The sequence below is a fragment of the Dipodomys merriami genome, unplaced genomic scaffold, assembly GCF_024711535.1.
Source record: "Dipodomys merriami isolate MVZ:Mamm:240054 unplaced genomic scaffold, mDipMer1.0.p SCAF_316, whole genome shotgun sequence".
Taxonomy (NCBI): Eukaryota; Metazoa; Chordata; class Mammalia; order Rodentia; family Heteromyidae; genus Dipodomys; species Dipodomys merriami.
The window spans coordinates 100,956-115,670 of NW_027204671.1; positions in this window are offsets into that span (position 1 = coordinate 100,956).

Below are 14,715 nucleotides of genomic sequence, written 5' to 3' on the forward strand. Positions count from 1 at the left end.
TAACAGAACAAGGAGCAAAACAACCAAACCAACTCAACAGTTACAGGAACAGAAAACAACATTTGATCAACTCAAATTTGATTTTATTTCATCTAGCATTGTTTCTCACGTTGTCAGAGTCACGATGTTCAAAAAGATGACACTCTCAGAGTGTAAGGGATTTATGAAAACCCAAAGCTAATATAATGCGCAATGATGAGGAGGTGGACGCTTGCTCCTAAGATTAGGAACAATATAAAAATACCCACATTCACCATCTTTTGAGTACAGTGCTAGAATTTCCAGCCAATGTAATTACAGAAGAAAAAGATTAGAGAAACACAGCCAAAAAGAACCAACAGTACTATGTGTATTCGCAGATGTTATAATAGTATACACAGACAGCTTAAAGAATGCACAGAACAAAACCTACTAGCACTAATTAATGGATTCATTGTGACAGAATAAAATAGTGATAGACCATATGAATAGAAATTAAGGCAACAACTCCCTGACAACAGCATCATAGGTATCAATTTACCCAAGAGATATAAGACTTTTGCAGGGAAAATAAGAAGATATTGTTTTAAGAAAGTAAACAAGGTCTAAACAAACAGACATTCTGTGTCCCTGGGTTGGAACTCAGTACTATTGAGATGTTAATATTCCATAAATAAGTCTTCAGATTAATGTACCCATATTATATTACTGTTGTTATTATTCCAGTGGCACTTTGTGAAGATGGAAGAGATGAACATGCAATTCATATGAAAGTTTAGGGACCCAAAATAACCAGCTCTACTTTGAGACCTGAGAGTAAAGGTGGAGCGATTCCTTACCGGAAAGCAAAGGGTGGCACCACAGAAGTCGGTGTGGCCTCACGGGGGGAGAGAACAGTTGGAGATCCAAGGACAAGAACCACCAGCACAGAGGGAAAAGGGCCTGTGGGGTGAAGGGAATTCAGCAGATTGAATAAACTTTCCAAACACATTAGCCATAGAATATCACATGCAAAAAGAACAAAGATGGACCCTTGTTCCACATATGTACATATTGATAATCAAGGCCGATGAGATACCAAACTTTAAAAGCTAACACACTGTTAGGAGTGAAGGAGGCATAAACATGCAGTCATTCTGTGTTCATGGGATAAGACTTCATGTTGTTAAGACATGAAGGAGATTCCTAAGGAAAAGGCACCACAATACATAGAAAGAATTCTGTGTTCTCAGACTAAGAGATTTCATATTGTTAAAATGCTCTGTTTAACTCTTTCTATAAGAAAGCAGAAGGATCCGTTTTCATGTTCTTGGATTGACAATAGATTCCTAGATTTGACACTAAAACTGTGAGCAACCACAGCATAAAATATAACAATGGGAAATTGTCAGCTTTAAAGCACTCCCTTGCATTTACAGGACCAATCATGGGACTGAAGAGATAGAAAAGCACTTCTACATCATGGATCTGATCACCACCTGGTATCCACAATACTTGAAGAACACTCACAACTCAAGAACAGAAGGTCGAACACACCAATCTTAAAATGGGCTTTAAAAACATTTCCCAAAGAGAGCTACACAAATGGTGGGCACATATGGGATCATATCACAGAACTCAAAACTATTCATATATACAAAGTACATTGAAAACAAAATAAGATACTACTACTTTTAATCCACCAGGATTACTACTACTACTACTACTAATGATAAACAGATACATAAATGGAACAAGTATCTGAGACTGTGAAGAATATAGAAGTCCCATTCACTGCTGCTGGGAGTGTAAATGCTGCAGCCATCACATAAACAGATAGGCATCCTCCGCAGGGAATTAACTGAGGACCCAGCAAATTCACTTCCAGCTACAAACCCCCAAGAACTGGAGACCAAGGTTCAATGATTTTCCCGTGAATATTCATAGCCATACTTGTCTTCCCTGTCGGTGGTGGAAACAACCCAGATGTCCACCTGATAAATGGATAGAGCCAGGTGCACATCCTTAAAGTGGAATACGATTCAGCCATCAAAAGGAATGGAGTTCTTAGAAATGCTCCCACAAGGGATTGTGGCGGCCAGAGAGGCCACCATGTGATAACCAACCCCATCCTGTGGGATATCGGGAGGGAGAAAGCACCCAATCTCCTGGAGAGCCTGGAGAGCCTGGAGGAGGAGCGGAGCGAGGAGGGGCTACGTGGTGATAGCTTCCTATCACCTGTCTGTCTGTCTGTCTCTCTCTATTATCTGTCTGTCTATCTACCCATTTTAAAAATCAAGAACACACTGTTTATTCTCAGAGGTTTTAGACACACAACAGTATTTAAGAGAAAAACAAAACTCACCTACTTGCAATTCCCACATCTAAGAAGTGACTGCAAGAAAGCTTTGAATGTTGGTTCTTCTGGTCTACTGCACTTTCTCTCTCCCCTCCCCCTCCCCCTCCCTCTTTCTCTTTCCCCTCCTCCTCTTTTTCTGTCTCTCTTTCTCTCTCCCCCTCTCTTCTCTCTCTCTCTCTCTCTCTCTCTCTCTCTCTCTCTCTCTCTCTCTCACACACACACACACACACACACACACGGATTCACACACAAAAATGCAGTTATTTTCATCTTCAGCAAGTCTGTCACCATACAGAGCATGATGTTTGTAATCTGCCTTCCTTTTTCCTCTCATTTGTCATTTTTATTCTCCCTCATGCTATGGAATGGCTAGATACCATTCCACCCTACAGATGTAGCAGGATTTATTTAGCGGTTTCTGCTGTTGGACTCGTTCTAACACTTGAGAGTTGGAGACAACAGGATGGCCGCCAACTTAGCCCTTTCCCAGCTTGGAGCTGCCAGCTTTAAACACATGGCGCACAAAACCCATTCAGCCCTCTGAAAACAGAGTTGATTTTCCACGTTCCAGCTGGATTTCCGTTTGTCTGGGCTTTGGCTTTGCCATTCAGGAGCCTAAGAGATGGAAATTGTGGGGGGAGGTGGTAGGAGTGGGGAAGGAGCCAGGTGTGAAATAGTGCCCTAAGCATCAGAATTTCATCCTCAATTGTTTGTTTCCCTAAAACAATAGCTATGGCAGAGCTCAGATAGGCTGTGTTGGCTGCTGGTGACAGTTCTGTCACAGAGAGAGAAGTGCTCCTCATGGCTGAGTTTCCGGCTGTGAATGCACCCCTCCTCCCCGCCCCCCGTGTGGTGCAGCAGTCCTCAGAGGTAGGAGGGGGCACCGTTGGGCTGCCCCCCCCAGGAGCTTCCTGAAGCGGGAGTCAGGCATCCCCTCTCTCCTTGCTGCTGGCCTTCAGCTGCTGGTTGGAATCACAGCACCAGAACATTTTCCAGTCATATGTCTTCAGAGCTGCGTGGCCCCTGAGGGCCGCTTGAGATGCTTGAGCAGATCATGCGCCTCCTGAGATGTCCATGGGGAGACCCCCAGCCAGGGAGCCCAGGTCACCAGGCCACGCCCCTGGGCATGGTCCATTCCCAGTCCCTTGGCCGGCTGAGTTGGCTGTGGCAGGGTGCACACAAGGTCCCGTTCACTTGGTTCAGTTGGCTTTAAGTTCAATGGGAAGCTCAGAGCTTAACTAGCTTTAAGTCTGAGTTAGGCAAGTTTTCTGCAGCTTGGAAGAGAACTTTCTTACTGGATTATGCACCCATGAGTTACATCCTGCAAGTCTTTCCACGTTGGCTATGTGGCAAATGGATCCCATGTATTTTGTTTGTTTTATTTATTATTATTTTTCTTTGTTGGTTGTGGGGCCTGAACTCTGGGCCTGGGCGCTGTCCATCAGCTCTTCAGTTCAAGGCTAGTGCTCTATTGCTTGAGCCACAGCGCCACTTCTGGCTTTTTCTGCTTATGTGGTGCTGAGGAATGGAACCCAGGGCCTCATGCATGCAAGGCAAGCGCTCTACCACTGAACAACCTTCCCAGCCCAGATCCCACATATTTTAAATTGTCTTTCATTATATTCCTGATGCATAGAAATGTTAAAATTCTAAGTACTCAGTGAGAGACTGAATTGCATTCTGTGCTTTATGACTGTGGATTTTCTAGGATTCAGGTGGAACAAACACCAGAATGGAGGTGACACAGAGTAGAGTTTGGACTCAGGGCCCTGAGCTTGGTAGACAGTCACTTTCCCACGTGAGCCCTGCCCTCAGACCATTCTTCGGTTAGACTTTTCTTTTCCTGAGCCAGCCTTGGACCCTGACCCCCCTCTCTGCCTTTGGCGCAGATGATTTCAGATGTATACCAGGCTGATCCACCCAACCTGAAGAGTGGCCTCTCACAGAACCTGGTCCCTGCTGGAGCCCATCCTACGTCTGTCCTGCTACCTTCCCGACACCTTTCCGCTGCAACTTCCTTGTATGACCTCATATCTGTTTGCTGGTGCGTGGCAGGAGAGGCTGGCAGAGGGACCGAGGGGAGAGAGGTGAGGGCGATGTTCTCTAGCCAGTTCCTCCTTTGTCCTTTTGTCCTTGGCCTCATTATCAGATGCTCGGCCCTTGGCTACTATCCAGGGTCCTGACTGTCCTGTCGGGTCTGGAGTCTCTTGATAGGAATTCCCTGACTCCAGGGGCTCTGCTTTCCTAGGAAGGGCTGAGGCTGATGAGGCTCCCGGGAGCTCAGGTCCTGTGTGTCTGGCAAAGCACAGCAGACTTCTCAGATTCAGGCTCAGTGTTTTCTCCTCCCCAGGCCCAGGAAAGGCCACTTCACTGTCATTAAGCACGGCCCTAGCCCTGGTGGTTCTGGTCAGACGTAATGCTAGGTGCAAAGGGAGGCCAGCACGGAGAAAGCTTGTGGAGATGGACCTCAGGCTGGCTAACAGCACCCTGGCTGAGGCTGGCTAACAGCACCCTGGCTGAGGCTGGCTAAGGGCATCCTGGCTGAGGCTGGCTAAGGGCACCCTGGCTGAGGCTGACTGAGGGCATCCTGGCTGAGGCTGGCTAAGGGCATCTTGGCTGAGGCTGGCTAAGGGCACCCAGGCTGAGGCTGGCTAAGGGCATCCTGGCTGAGGCTGGCTAAGGGCAGCCTGGCTGAGGCTGGCTAAGAGCACCCTGGCTGAGGCTGGCTAAGGGCACCCTGGCTGAGGCTGGCCAGCACTTCCAGAAGAGAAGCCTGGGCCTCGCCGCCGAGCAGCTGCGGGGCCTCCATGCCTGTGTGGCTGAGTGAGCCTACTGTGAACGTCAGGTGAGCTTCAGCTCCACGGCCGAATGAGGCCTGGCAGGATGAGCTTCAGAGTTCACTAAGTGGAGGCCCTGGCAGAGAACGCAGCCCAGGAGACGCTTCCTGAGAGCTGGTGAAGGCTCTTCAAGGTGTGCTGACAGCTGGCTCACAGAAGGCCTCTCTGTTGAGGGCCCTGGAGAAGTCCCCATGGCTGAAGTGACAGGGAAAGGCTCTGGGAAACGGTGCCATCTCCCCTGACAGGCTAAGTGACAGAAGGCTGTTTGTTGTCTGGGCTTCAAACCAAATGCTTCCCCAGAGCCAAGCTGGGCTGCTTAGTGGACTCAAAGCGAATTCTAACCTAAAGCGGGGAGGAGATCAAGTCGAGTGTTAGAGGTAGCCATGTCCAGTGTGTTAGCCGCCGCAGCTCCCGATCCCTCTTTCAGGCCGTGCACTATGCAACCCCTGTCCTCTGAACTAGTGCTGCATGTGTGTCTGTGGGGTCCACCGGACAGCAGGCATAAAGCCCGAGAGACCAAAGCATTCACATCAAGTGACAGACAAGAGGAAGAGGCCAGACTCCAGCCAAGACCTCTGCCTCCTCGATGCCACACAATGTGCAGATCAGGCACACCTGATTATCAGGTGACCAAAGATCCTTACCATGTCTTGTTGCTGTTGGTGGTGGTGGTGGTACTGATGATTGAACTCCACACCTCAAAGATGATCTTTAGCATGCTTAACCGAAGCTGGGAAGCAGGCAGGAACACCTCGCGCAGTTTTAGCTCTGTACCCTCTCCGGTCTTTGCAGCCGCCGCCATGCCCACAGGAGAGCAGGTGAAGAGCTGCAGAGCCGTTTCCTTTATTCTCTCTAGCCATGGTACAAAGCCTCAGATGGCACGTATCCCCATTCATGTATTCTCCAAATAGCTGGTTTTCTTCTCCCCCGGGATCTGACCCACATGTCGGTCTTTCTGCAGTGTTGGCTGCACAGAAAAACCTAAATGGGTCCTGTAATTGCCTGGCCAGGTCCAATTGGGATGTGGGTGGCTGAGTTGGCCCTGTGTGTGTGTGTGTGTGTGTGTGTGTGTGTGTGTGTGTGTGTGTGTGTGTGTGTGTGTGTGTGTGTGTGTGTGTGTGATGAAGAACTACAGACTAGTGAAAATAACCATGCTCTTCATGCAGGTGGAAGTGCGACCTCATTGCGTGGCCAGCCACCTCCCTGGGGTGGCTGAGGCCTTTACAGCAGCAGGTCAGATAGAAGCTGTGTGTGTGTGTGTGTGTGTGTGTGTGTGTGTGTGTGTGTGTGTGTGTGTGTGTGTGTGTGTGTGTGTTCACAGCTTCCTGGTTGCTCAGCGATCACAGATGGAGATGTTCTGTTTGTTGTGGAAACATCGTTTCTGTGTGAATCATTCTCAGTTTCTTCCCTGTGCCTCCAGCTCATAGACTGCAGGTGCAGGAACAGTCACCCCACCCTGTCTCCCCTCCACCCCGCATCTTTGTGGAAAGGGTGTAGACATTTCCTTCAAAAAGGTTAGGTGCTCATTTACATGTTTCTTGCATGTACTTAGCATATTGATTGCTCATTTCCAGCGCGAATGCCAGTGTGAACCTCCACAGCCCCTCCTTCCTGCTGCTACCTACCCTGTCCCCAAGTGGAGAGAGGTAGGGTTGAGCTGCAGTACCAACATGTACCTGTGGGCACTCCCATGGGGGAGGGGAGGCTTCTTCAGGACAATGTGACTGATCACTGGGAAATAAGGAGCTAAGGTGGTCCCCTGAACAGGTGAAGCCCCGTGAGTTGTTTTCTTCTTAAGAGCAGTGCAGTGGCACATCTGTCTCTACTGATAGGAGAGGCCTCAAAACTGCCCCCATTCCTCGGGGAGGTAACAGGATTCACGGAGGACACGCGCTGTTCAGACACAATCACGGCCACCTTCCTGCGGGTCTCACTGGTGTCAGGCCGTGTTGGGTGCATGGCTGGGCTTCCCTTGCCCCGTAGGCAGGAATGTGGGCTCACCTTGATTCTCACCACAGCTTGACTGCAGCATGGGAGGTCCCCTGGGATTCAGCTCCCTGTCCCTGCCATGTCCCCCTCAAGGTGGCTCTGTCCTCTCTCCCAGGGCTCTGTCCTGCCACTTAGGACTCCAGTGGAGCCCGGTCCCCCATCAGAAGCAGGAACGGCCCCCCACCAAGGTGCCTGCCCCCTTGGGGCCCACCCATCTGCAGTCACACCTGCCAGACACAGGCATGCAGATGTTGTCAGAAGCCTCCAGACCCTGCAAGTCCGCTCACCCCCGGGGGCTGCGTGGCGGCGCTGTGCGGGGATGATCAGGCTCCGCACTGGCTGAGAGCAGAGGTGAGACAGTGGTTGCTGTTGTCATGCACAGAATGCTGGGGTGATTCATCTCCCGGTGACGGTAACCGGCCTGTCAGGGAACACTCCAGACTCAGCTGCACCCAGTAAAACTGCTCCCTTCCCACCGCTGGCCGTGGGGAGGACTCTCCTGGCTGATCCTTCCACCTGGCTAAACCTCACGGTCTCCATCAGCCAGGGGATACATTACTCTACCTGGGACTCACAGCGGGGTCTCTCGCTGTGCGAGGTGTCCCGAAGATGCTCACGGAGAAGAGGGCAGGTTTCCCACTTGAACAGTGTCTGTCCTAAGGGGAGCACGGATTCCCGACCCGTGGAGTTTGAGGTCTGAGGAGGCATTGTCCATCTTCAGTGAGAGGCTCACAGCCACACGGTGAGCGCAGGCTCTTGGAAGTGGTCACTTACTGCTAGCAAGCACGCTGCTATGCTTTGTGCTAGCTCTGACCTGCTGTGCTCACAAGCATTCTCCTGTCTACCTGCAGAGTGTCATCATGGAGTCATCAGGTGGCTGGAAGAGACTTATTTTTTTCCTCTGTAATGCAACTATTTGGAAATGAGAGCTCTGAAGTGTGCATTCCTGCCTTGGTCATATTTGATAGAAGCAGCGGGCAGCCAAATGTAATGGCCGATTGGAGCTCTCCAGATACTGGGGCCGCTCTTCTCTTCATCCATACCCTAGAGGAGGTTCTGATTGCTGGGAGGAGGTTCTTTGTCTTGTTCAGGTCCCAGCAGGACTTGCCAATGTAGTGGGCCATGATGTAAGGAGGAGTCAGGGTGTGACCCAGCCTCGGTAAGAGGGCTGCTCCCTGCTCTCTGTTCTGGGCGGCCTTGGTATTGGCTCCTGTTTCCCATTTGCAGAGCAAGGGTAGTGGTAGAGCTTGCTCACAGTGCCACTTGAAGGACCAATGGGTTAGCAGAAGACAGTCGATTTGCTGGCACGGTTCAGTTCGGAGAACTGGCTGTGATTATTCGAGTCCTAGTCTGTGAGCTCTAGAAAGGCAGGGCTCAAAGCTCCGCACATTGCGGCGTTCAATACTCACCAGTTACAAAGTGCTGAATAAATCTTAACAATCTTAACAACAACAAACTTTCAGTAAGTTTTCTAAGAAGCAATCTTCACGGGGTATGTGCTTGTGTCCCCGTTTCTGCTCTGATCGCACTGCCGCCTGGAATGGCACCCTAGATGTCACACCCATTCGAGGAGAACACAGTGCTGTTTTCTGTGTTCTGCTTTTGTGCAGAAGTCTACCGCACAGGCCCTCCCTTGCCAGCGCTGCTGGGGTTCATCTGTGGTCTTTCAGGACGTCCATGTCCTGTTCCAGAGCCCCCCACTGGTCCAACTGGAGCAGGGACCAGACTAGAAATGCACGGCGGAAGTGTAACCTTCAAGTCAAAATGGGCAGTGTGTGGAAGCTCGCTGTGGCCCTGGTCCCCTTGGTGCTCTCAGACTGTTGAATGAGTTCTGCTGCCCCCAACAGGGCGGTTAAAAACCAATTGCAACTGCTGTTTATTTCTTCTGTGAGAGGAGTAAGGAAGACAGAATAGAATGCATGCTGATGCCCAGAGGTCTCTCCCGACACAGGGGGACAGGGTTACCCTGGAGACGCACAGCTCCACCCCTTCCCATTTCTAGCTGTTGTTTGCTTCCCTCTTCCACGCCACCTTTCCAGGCACCAGGCACAAGTCTGCAGCATCTCACTGCAAATGCATCATGGAAGAGTGATCACACAAGGGTGGAGAAAGAAAACTTGAAAAAGAGTAAGAGAGAGAGAGACAGTGAGGGCAAGCGGGAGCGAGGGAGAGCAGTTAGAACAAAGCTCCAGAGGAATTGGTTGTTGGGTGATTAGTAATGTATGAGTGGTGACTTAGCACTGACATGCCGTTTCCACGACTCCGGAGACCTGCCAGCACCCCATCTCATTCCCTCTGTATCGTAGTCTCTTTGTAATATGGGCAGGGCTGGTCTAGCTCTCATCTTTGAGGCTTATGATCAAACATATTTAATTTGGATGTAATACAGCCAGGAGGACGATTTCTCTAGATGGTGATTTAAGTGACAGATCAAGAGATGAATTAGGCCCTGCGCTCCCTCGGGCTTCCGGGGGCCTGCTGGCTGCGGGACTTCCACAGAGATGAAGCCTCTCACTGGCCACGGGAGCTCCAGCCTCCGCCACGGGCAGTCGACGATCCCGATAGCTTACTGTTTCTTCCTGAGTTGAGGAAGCTCATGGAAGGTGGGCTCTTTGGGCTGTAATAATGGAATCCCACCTCTGGGGGAGAAGCTGTTGATGGATGTTTTGCTGCAAAAGCTAATTCCATTTTGAATATGAAGCAGGATGAAAACAAAACAAATCTAATCAATAGCTTTTCTCCATGGAGGATCTCAGGGTAATTTAAGATGAATTAGTGCAAAGCAAGCTGGGCTTATACATGCTGGTGTCCCTGAGAGGCAAGGCCCACAGGGGCGTCTTGTGTGGTGGGGCTTCTTGGTGGGGCTCACAGACTAGTGTTGGGGTCTGTGCAGTCCTGGAAATGGAATCCCAAGGACAGAAGTCATTTTAGTGAAAAAAAATCCTGGTATTTTCTTCCAGTTCTGTTACCGATGGCTTCAATGGTCCATACTGCCTTACGAGATACATACAACCCGAGTCTCAGGGATGCAAACTGCTGTCCCGTGTGAGCTGAGGGCACGCGTGGCCTGGCAGAGGTATGCCTCCAGGGTGAAAGGACTGGCCCCGGAGCCTCGTGCTTGCGTCTGAGTCTGTCTCCCATGATGTGTGATCTGAGGCAAGACCCCAAGCCTTTCTGTGCTTCACGTCCCTGCTTGACAGAGCGACATGTTAGCTGCACGCATCAGAGAGGGAGGCTCTGTGGGTGGAGTATGCACAGCGCCTGGCACACAGCAAGAATGCCAGCCTGAGCCCCGCTGCTCCCAGACGCACCCCAATGCTGCCAGCGGCTCTGTAGCCACATCCTGCTGCTCCGTGCACCTGATCCGGCCTCTGACACCGACACACGCTTGGCACAGAGGGCTGCTCAGGGGACCCTGGTTTGGGTCCAGGTTCTTCCCATCCATCACAGCCTCCTACTGAGAGAGCCGTTCCGGAGGCCCACAGCACCCAGATTGCAAATCTGATGAAGACGGTACTTCTATAAATCCCTTTCCTCTTTTGTGCTGGTGGCAAAGATTTTTATATGTATTTTCATTGCCTTTCTCTCCAGTGATAAATCCTGGGTCCTGCCACTGAAGCTGCCTTCCAAAATGTAGCTTGGAGATTTTATTTGAGATAAACTCTCCCGTGAATAAAGATAGATACTGTATTTTAATCTGGGAACACTGCATCCATATCTTTGTTCTAAAGTCAGTGTTAGCGGTCCATCATTCAGAGGATGGACGTCGGGGGGAAATTTACATCAACTGTGACTGCAAACCTTCACCGTTCCTAGGTCATTTCACGCATTTCTCTGCAAATGACAGAAGATAGGGGTGTAATACGCGATGTCAGATTGCAGTCACCAAACCTGGCTGGTCTGTCTGGCCAGGCGGGGAGCTGAGAGGCTGACACACCTAGTCTAGGACAGCCTCTGGACACACGCTGAGTGCCGGAAGCCGAAGGAAGGCAAAACCGAGGTCGTGGTGGAATGCTCCTCGGGTTGAAATAAACATGCTTTCATTGTCATAGCAACAAGGATGAGAGTGATTGCATCTTGTTCTTTCCGAGATCTCTGAGATTCCACCTGAAGGGCAATTCTCAGGGTGTCAGCCCCTTGGCTTGGTGCACACTCAAGTGCCCGGAGGAGCTGTGACCCCTGCCCTGTGTGCAGCCCTGACGCAGGTGCACGGTGCCCCTGGGTAGTGCGAGAGCCAGGTGATCTCAGCGCATGGGGAAGAGCCCTTGAGGGCCGACTTCCTCCACACTGGCTTCCGACTCACACACTGCAGAGCGGTTGTCCAGCACCCAGAAAGCAACATAAAGACGTGACACGGATGCCCAGGGCTTCAGGGCCCTCGGGTTTGGGTGGTTCCCTGGTGGACAAGCCTGGTAAGACTGTGCCGTGGGAACTCTGTGGGGTTCTTCCCCCGCCCAGCCCCTTCCAGTGCCATCCAGCTTTCGATTTGCTCCAACTGATGAGGCCTGCCCCCAAGTGACTGGAACTAACGCCAGGATCCCAGCGAGCGGGAGTTCACTCTGCAGGATGAGCTCCACCGCCGAAGGGCGAGGCCAGCACATGGCTACCATAAAGTACGACTGGAGCAGGAAATGGATTTGGGAACAAAGTACGAGATGAACAGGTGTGTGCCTAAGCAAACTGGATGCCACAAACAGATTGGTTAGCTCTGTTCAAGTGCTCGGGGCCAACCTGAGCCTGGTAAGAAACAAGTAGGCACGATCTGTACCTTCAAGACACCAGTGGCGGATGGGCAGATGGATGAGCAGCTGGGACCGTGGAGCTGGAGAGGGGGTGGGGGGAGCGGCAGGCTCGGCGGGCTGGGGGCCTGGCAGGGTGAGGTGTGGGCCTGAGTGTAAGATCAGTTGTTCCCACAGTTGACACCTGGGCAAGGCTGGGTACAGAAGCCAGCTCGGGAGCATTTCGCGGTCACCGGTGTGTGATGTCTCAGGCTCTGGACAAGACCCAGATGCATAGAGTCGAGGTAGAAGGTACAGGCTCAGCGGCTGCTTACGAGCCTGGCTTGAGGCTCTGGTCTGCAGTTTGTTCTGCACAAGTACGCAGGGCACCAGCAGCCAGTGGTGTCTCCTTCCCGGGCCGGAGCCATGCTGAGAGGTAGGGCAGGTGAGGGCCAACAGCCGTGGTGGCCACGGCGGCCCTGTGCGGAGTCTGGGGCCGGTCGTCTGTTGCCAGGAAGGGGAGCAAGGGGAAGTCAGAGCGCTGGGGCCTCCCGTGGGGTCCCCTGACGTCCCATGAAATCTCTCAGCTTCTCGGAAAAAGCAGGGAACCCATGGGAGACACATCTGAGAGGCCCATCCTACACCAGCCCTGGCCCGTGCTGATCTCCACAAACCTATCTCCCCGACACGTCCCGTGGCAGTCCAGAAGAGTCGGGTGTCGGACGGTTTTGCATGCGGGGCGGCATGCTTTGAGAGTCTCTGGAATACCCCCAGCCTTGCTGAGATCTGGGAGGACAGGCTGCCGCTCTCCAGCCGTGGGACGATGCGGCAGCAATGTCTGCCAGGGCTGAGAATCCCGGTCACCTCTAGATACTGCAGTTCTCTCAGAAAAAGGCTCTTGTGGGGCTGGTACAAAGAGAATTCTTTATGCTTCCGAGATAGGATGCCAACTACACATAAGAACCACACCACCACAAAAACCCACTCTCCGATTTACTCCTCGCATTACTGACAGCCTGCCACAGTGAAATAAAACATTGACATTCATTTCATGGGCTTTGTTTAAAGTGACTTGGCTGAAGGAAGCAGGTACTTTCTGTGAACCACTGGGAACAAGAGCTCGAGCTGTATCAGGGGTGTGGAGAATTCGGGAGACCAAAAGAGCCCTGTATGTAGAAAGTAGGAGGTCCGGGGTCTGACAAACACTGCAGTACCTCGCCGAAGTGGGTGGCGGAAGCAGAGGGCGGGTTCGCAGAGGTCGGGGGCGCCGAAGCTCACCGTTGGCTTACAGAAGATGCCTCAGCACGGCTGCAAACCTTGAGGGGCGGACATTGCTGTGAAAGGCAAGAGCTTCACACGTGCTCCCTGGAGCTGGGAGGAGAGCTGCTCAGAGGAGGCCGGGACCGCAGTGGACACGGAAAGCCGCCACCTGGATCCATCGCAGAAGGCAAGCTCCTCATGCTAGAAGAACGGTTCTGAGCACCTGGAGCATTCGTTCAGCTCGATCCAGAAGGAAAAATGCACTGGGAGTTCCATGGTCGTGAGGGGAACACCAGGACGCCCCCTGGATTACCTGCCCCAGCCCCAGCGAGCTGTCCCGGCCACTCTGGCACCTGCTTGGCCAGCCTGGGCGTGGACAGATGTGGTGAGGGCCCCTGGGTGCCCTACCAATAATGCTGGTTTTTTGGAAGACTTTGTCATGAAGGTACACACTGCTCGATGCCCCCCTCCGAGGTTACAGTGATTTACACTTGCGTTCATGTTTCCTGCAGTCAGTGGGGATTCAGCACCCAGAACCCCCGGAGCCTGGAGATGAACCTGGTTTGATAGGAAGTGCCATGGTAGCTAGTTTTGTTATGTGTTCTTTCCTGTGCAGTCACAGTTAGAAAGCGCTCCTCCCATGAACACTCCAAGGCAGAGTACATTATCTGTACTTCACAACCGAGGGCAGTAAACGGGAGAGAGGCTACATCATCGTCCAAGGTCACACACCCGACTCAAGGTGGGAGTCCTGGTCTGTCTCCAGCCAGGCCTGCCTAGGCTGGATCTGTGGCTGTCTTCTCAACCAGCAGCTGTAAGTTGTACACGATCGTGGGCAGTCTGCACACACAGTACGCACACCCCCTGGCAGGAGTGGCCCCAGCTGTCACCACACTTGTGACTTCACATACTGCCCTTCCTGGGAGAGCAGGTCAGGGCAGAGCCCCCCACAGGCACGCAGTTCCTGCTGCCAGCTGCCTTCGTGCAGATCCACGTCACACGAGCCCCCGGAGCGTCTTCATCCTGCAGATCTGAGCTTCAGAGCCTCTGGTCAGCATCTCCCGGTACCCGCCCATCACGTGCCCGCGTCTAGGCTCCAGGCACTGTGGCAGTTTGCTCTGTAGGTGAGAACAAAAGATCCGAAGCATCCAGTTGGCCCGTGTGGCTGGGCCAAAACCCTTTCAACAAAGGTCCCTGCACCCGCCCCGCACAGGGCCTTGGTATTGGAGGCTAACACAACTGATCTTAGCCGTTCATTCTGCAGCGGCCCGAGCTCTCTCATTCTTCCCAGGTTGTGGTCCTTCCAGAGCACAGGGCAGTCCCTAAATAAGCCAGGGTCAGTTATGGTTCCAAAGTGGGACAAGGTGTGAGAAACAATGCTCCCCGTGTGGCTAGTGGGAGGGCTGCCAAACCCAAAGCCAGCCATGGGCTGCGGTGCGCCCGCAGGCCGGGGCTACCACCTACGGACAGGATTCATGGGCGAGTCCTCCCGAAGAAACAAATGACTGCTGCTCCACAAGAGACCTGTCTGCACCCGTCCTGAGCTTGTCCCTGCCTTTCCTGCTTCCTCTAGGCACAGCCAGGCAGACTCCTT